This window comes from Rhinatrema bivittatum, chromosome 3, assembly GCF_901001135.1.
Source record: "Rhinatrema bivittatum chromosome 3, aRhiBiv1.1, whole genome shotgun sequence".
NCBI classification, from domain to species: Eukaryota; Metazoa; Chordata; class Amphibia; order Gymnophiona; family Rhinatrematidae; genus Rhinatrema; species Rhinatrema bivittatum.
The window spans coordinates 411,797,192-411,802,242 of NC_042617.1; positions in this window are offsets into that span (position 1 = coordinate 411,797,192).

Genomic DNA, 5,051 nt, shown 5'->3' on the forward strand with positions numbered 1-5,051 from the left:
GCCACGTCCCCGCTGACACCTGGGAGGACGGCCTTGCTACCTTTAAATTACTGATTCTTACAGCGGTGCCGCACACTGGGCGTCCTGCGCACGAAGGAGCGTGAACTAAGGGGCGCGCCCCTTCGTGCGTCCCGAATTTTGAGTCCCTCAACTCTAGTTCAAACAGCTTTTCCTGCTGCAAACCTTTTAAACTCCAACTCGGACCAGTAAAGTTCTCCGACACTGGACTACCAACTGAGCAAATCTCAGACATCACCACCTCCATCCTGCTCCCTGACTACATATCTACCTACTGCCTGCTCAGCAACACTGTATGTACTCTAGCTACTGTTTTACTGTTTTTACTGTTTTACCTTGTAAATGATCTCAGGATATAGTGCGCAGATTTAACTCTACATATCACCTGCTCCTAGCACCGCCTTCTGTTTGATCCACTCACTGTTGCCACTCACTGTTGCCACTCACTGCTCCACCAAAGACTCCACCAAAGACTCCTATCCCCCTTCACCACCTAATAGTGACTCCATTTCCTCCATTTCCATGACAAGCTACTTAAGCTTCCCAATCCCCTGCATACACTTCCCATCTCGCAGACTGCCCCGCCCCCCTCTCAGTACGCTCCCTCTCACCATAAGTCCCTTCTTCCGAACCTCATTTCCCCATTTCCCCAACTCATAGGACTCGCAACCCTCTCCATAATTATTTTCAACGCCCAGTCAATCTCCAAAAAAGCCATCATTCTTGATGATTTACTAACGGATTGCAAACCAGACGTATGTGCCATTACAGAAAACTGGCTCAAGGCCACTGATATTGCCCTTCTCAATCAACTCCCTAACACATCTATGATATCTAGAGATGTGAATCGGAACCGGAATCTGATCGGTTCCGGTTCCGATTCAAAATCTTAAAATTTTTATCGTCCAGCTCCATTTTTTTTTTATCGGCTGCGCCCGATCCAATAACAAAAAAACCCTCCCCCACCCTCCTGAACCCCCAAAAACCATTTTAAAATTTCCTGGTGGTCCAGTGGGGGCGCGGGGAGCGATCTTCCTCTCTCGGGCCATCAGCTGTGTTAATAAAAATGGCGCCGATGGCCCTTTGCCCTTACCATGTGACAGGGAATCCATGCCATTGGCCAGCCCCTGTCACATGGTAGGAGCACTGGATGGCCGGTGCCATCTTTATCTTGGCTCCCTTTTTTTAAATTAATAAATACTTCAAAACAATTTTATTGTATTGATCATGCATTTATCTAAAGGAAAATTGTTATCTAAAACTATCACTAATTCATTGAAAATATGAAGCAGACTAGGGGTATTTTGTCAGGAGCAGCAAGAACTGAATCCAAGGCCTCAGGTTTTCAAGGCTGGAAGACCTTTCAGCAGAGACACAAAGGTTGCTGGCTTGCTAAGGAGTTATAGCATACTTATCCTTTGTATTAGAGCGAGCTAGACCCGTCTCTGCAGGCACCCATTGGATCAGTACTAGTCCGAACTGAGGGCTGAGTATAAGGAGCCCTAACCAGACACACCTTTGTTGATCCAACAGCCTTCTAAGAGTTTGTTCTGGGAAACTGCTGTTTTTCTGGCCTGGCTCCTGTCTTCTGCTTGATTCCTGCTCTGTATTTGACTCCTGGTTCCTGTGATTGATCCCTGTTTCCTGCATGGTAAGCCTTGTTGGCCACCTGAATCTAAGGGCCCAACCCGCAGGGAACAACAGCATCAGCTTCAGGTAGAAGATTGTAGGGATGTGCATTTGTTTCATTCGTCTAATTCATTTCATACGTTTCCCATTACATGTCAATTAGATGTGCATTTGTTTCATATGTTTCATACGTTTCATATTACATGCTTGTATAGGAAACGGATGAAATGAATGCACATCCCTAGAAGATTGTCTGTTCTGCCTGCAGTGATTCCTGGCTGCTCCAAAGTATGCCTTGTGTCTAGGGATGGTACTTTCCCGGCCTCACCAGAGCAAGTCTGTGATAGTTTGGACCAGCCCAAAACAAAGGCGAGGTTAAAATGGAGAAGCCTCTGAGAACCCAAGGTATCAAAAAGACTTAATGAAATGTTTTTCAAGAATTACAGGCCCAGCTCTCTACATTTCAGTGAAAGTAGTCCTGCCCAGTTAACATATTTTTTTAGAACCACATATGCAGCAGCCTGAAAAGATAAAATAATTTGAGGAAGGAATATTTTGGGTTCTTTTCTGGTGTCCGTAGGTCTATGCAAGAACAAGATCTGTGTGGAGCTGAGCAATGAAGTGACTGCCCGACTAGGCCTCTAAGTCCTTTTGCTTCTTTGGCAAATCTTTCCTCAGATTCTTTCTAGGTCTTTATTTATGTTTTACATCTAATTTGGCAGTACTTATGTGCCTTCATATTTTTCTCAAGTCCTGCTTTCTATTTTTCAAAAGATGCATTTTTGGCTTTGATAAATTGGAGAAAGTATTTTTTAACTCAACATGCAATCAAACTGTGGAATTTGTTGCTGGAGGATGTCAAGGCATCAAGTACAGCTGGGTTTAAAAGGGGTTTGAAAAAGCTGCTAGAGGAAAAGTCCATAAACAATTATTAGCTATGTGGATTCGGGGAAAGCCACAGCTTGCCTCTTGGGAGTGAGCAGCAAGGAATTATAACTACTCATTTGGATTTGCTGCATACTCCCTAATAACATGGATTGGTCACCGACAGAGAAAAGATGCTCGACTCAATGGACCTTTGGTCTAGACAGGTAGAGCACATAATATGTTCTTAGCACAAACACAAAACCAACTTGGACATGCAATATAAGTAAAGATACAAATAAAGCAGCAGAGGCAGGCTAGTTAACAGACCTTCAGTCCTGTGTTGAAGCTGGCCGACCAGGGAGAGATCTAGAAACCACAGACCATCATCTTGAGCCATTGGGAACCCCACGGTCTAGATTCAGCCTCCACTAGTAACTGTCCATGGTACAGCCTGTTTTTGGTACCCTAGAGTGCCAATACACAGAAACCTAGGAGGCAAGAAAGTCTTATAGGAATCTAAGGTCCAATCCAACTGGAAGGCAGAAAGGAAGAGCAGCTATAACAAACAGGAAATTCTATGGCCATTCTGGCTGCTCCTTAACTATGGCAAGGCACTCTGGGGTCAGTTTTCAAAGACTCACTCATTTTCAAAAATTCCCTTAATTTTAGTCAGGCATCTTTAGATAAATTTCCAGTCAAATCTAACTGACTAGATTTAGGAGAGCTATTTGTGTGCCTGGAGTTTCCTGTCTAAACTTAAACAGCACTGAAAATCAGCATCAACTAGTTAAGTCAAAAGGCACCCCTTCAAATACTCCTGGAGTCTTCCCTTTTTATTGCTTGGCTAAATTTGCCCATCCTGTGAATTCAGGAGACATATTTAACCAGGCAGTGGGGAAAATATCTACAAACAGAGATTAAGGCAGCTAGAGATGTGAATCGTGTCCTCGATCGTCTTAACGATCGATTTCGGCTGGGAGGGGGAGGGAATCGTATCGTCGCCGTTTGGGTGTTTAGAGTATCGTGAAAATCGTTAAAATCATGAACCGGCACACTAAAACCCCCTAAAACCCACCCCCGACCCTTTAAATTAAATCCCCCACCCTCCCAAACCCCCCCCAAATGCCTTAAATTACCTGGGGGTCCAGCGGCGGTCCGTAGCTAAATCGGGGGAAGGGGGAGGGCAGGAAAACCGGCACACTAAAACCCCCTAAAACCCACCCCCGACCCTTTAAATTAAATCCCCCACCCTCCCGAACCCCCCCCAAATGCCTTAAATTACCTGGGGGTCCAGCGGTGGTCCGGAACGGTCTCCTGCAATTGAATCGTGTTGTCTTCAGCCGGCGCCATTCTGCGCCGCCATTTTGCAAAATGGCGGCGCAAAATGGCGGCGGCCATAGACAAACACAATTCAACTGCAGGAGGTCGTTCCGGACCCCCGCTGGACTTTTGGCAAGTCTTGTGGGGGTCAGGAGGCCCCCCCCAAGCTGGCCAAAAGTCCCTGGGGGTCCAGCGGGGGTCCGGGAGCGATTTCCTGTCGCGAATCGTTTTCCGTACGGAAAATGGCACCGGCAGGAGATCGACTGCAGGAGGTCGTTCAGCCGGGGTCCGGAACTATTTTGCGCCGCCATTTTGCAAAATGGCGGCGCAGAATGGCGCCGGCTGAAGACAACACGATTCAATTGCAGGAGACCATTCTGGACCGCCGCTGGACCCCCAGGTAATTTAAGGCATTTGGGGGGGGTTCGGGAGGGTGGGGGATTTAATTTAAAGGGTCGGGGGTGGGTTTTAGGAGGTTTTAGTGTGCCGGTTTTCCTGCCCTCCCCCTTCCCCCGATTTACGATTTTTTGACGATAAATCGGGGGAATTGGTATTGTATCGTGGCCCTAACGATTTTTGACAATTTAAAATATATCGGACGATATTTTAAATCGTCAAAAAACGATTCACATCCCTAAAGGCAGCTAACTCCTGAAGTTGACTGGTTAAACCTTTTGAAAATTAGCTCTCTGAGTCTGGTGCAGGGTCTAATCCAGATTAATTAGGCCACAGATTCTGGAAAGTACCATTTCAGGTAGTATGCCTGGAGCCCAAAGCCAGCAACTGCATTTATTAAGATTGTTATAAGCCATTTATTATTTGTATTTTATTTTCTATTTACATTTTATTTACTCTTATTATTTGCTTATACCTATTGTCAGAGCCGTAGGATGCCTATGGCCAATATGGCCACAGCCACAGGTGGCACTATCAAAAGGTGTTATCGAGAGCAGTGCAGCCAGCCACCGCTGGGTCCTCAGTAAAAGAAAAGCAGTGCTGCCCCATCGAAACTGACGGCGTGATTAGCGTGGCCTTAGAAAGTGGAAAAGCAGCGTGGTCCCGCTGGCAACCCTACTGATTCTGGCAGGGTTGTGCTGCTTTTCCACTTCCTAAGGCAGCGCTTACCATGCCAATAATATCAGGAGGGCCGCACTGCTGAGGAGGAGGAGAAGGAGCGCGCCCTGCCAAAAGTAGTCCAATGCCCCGTGGCCGGAAGT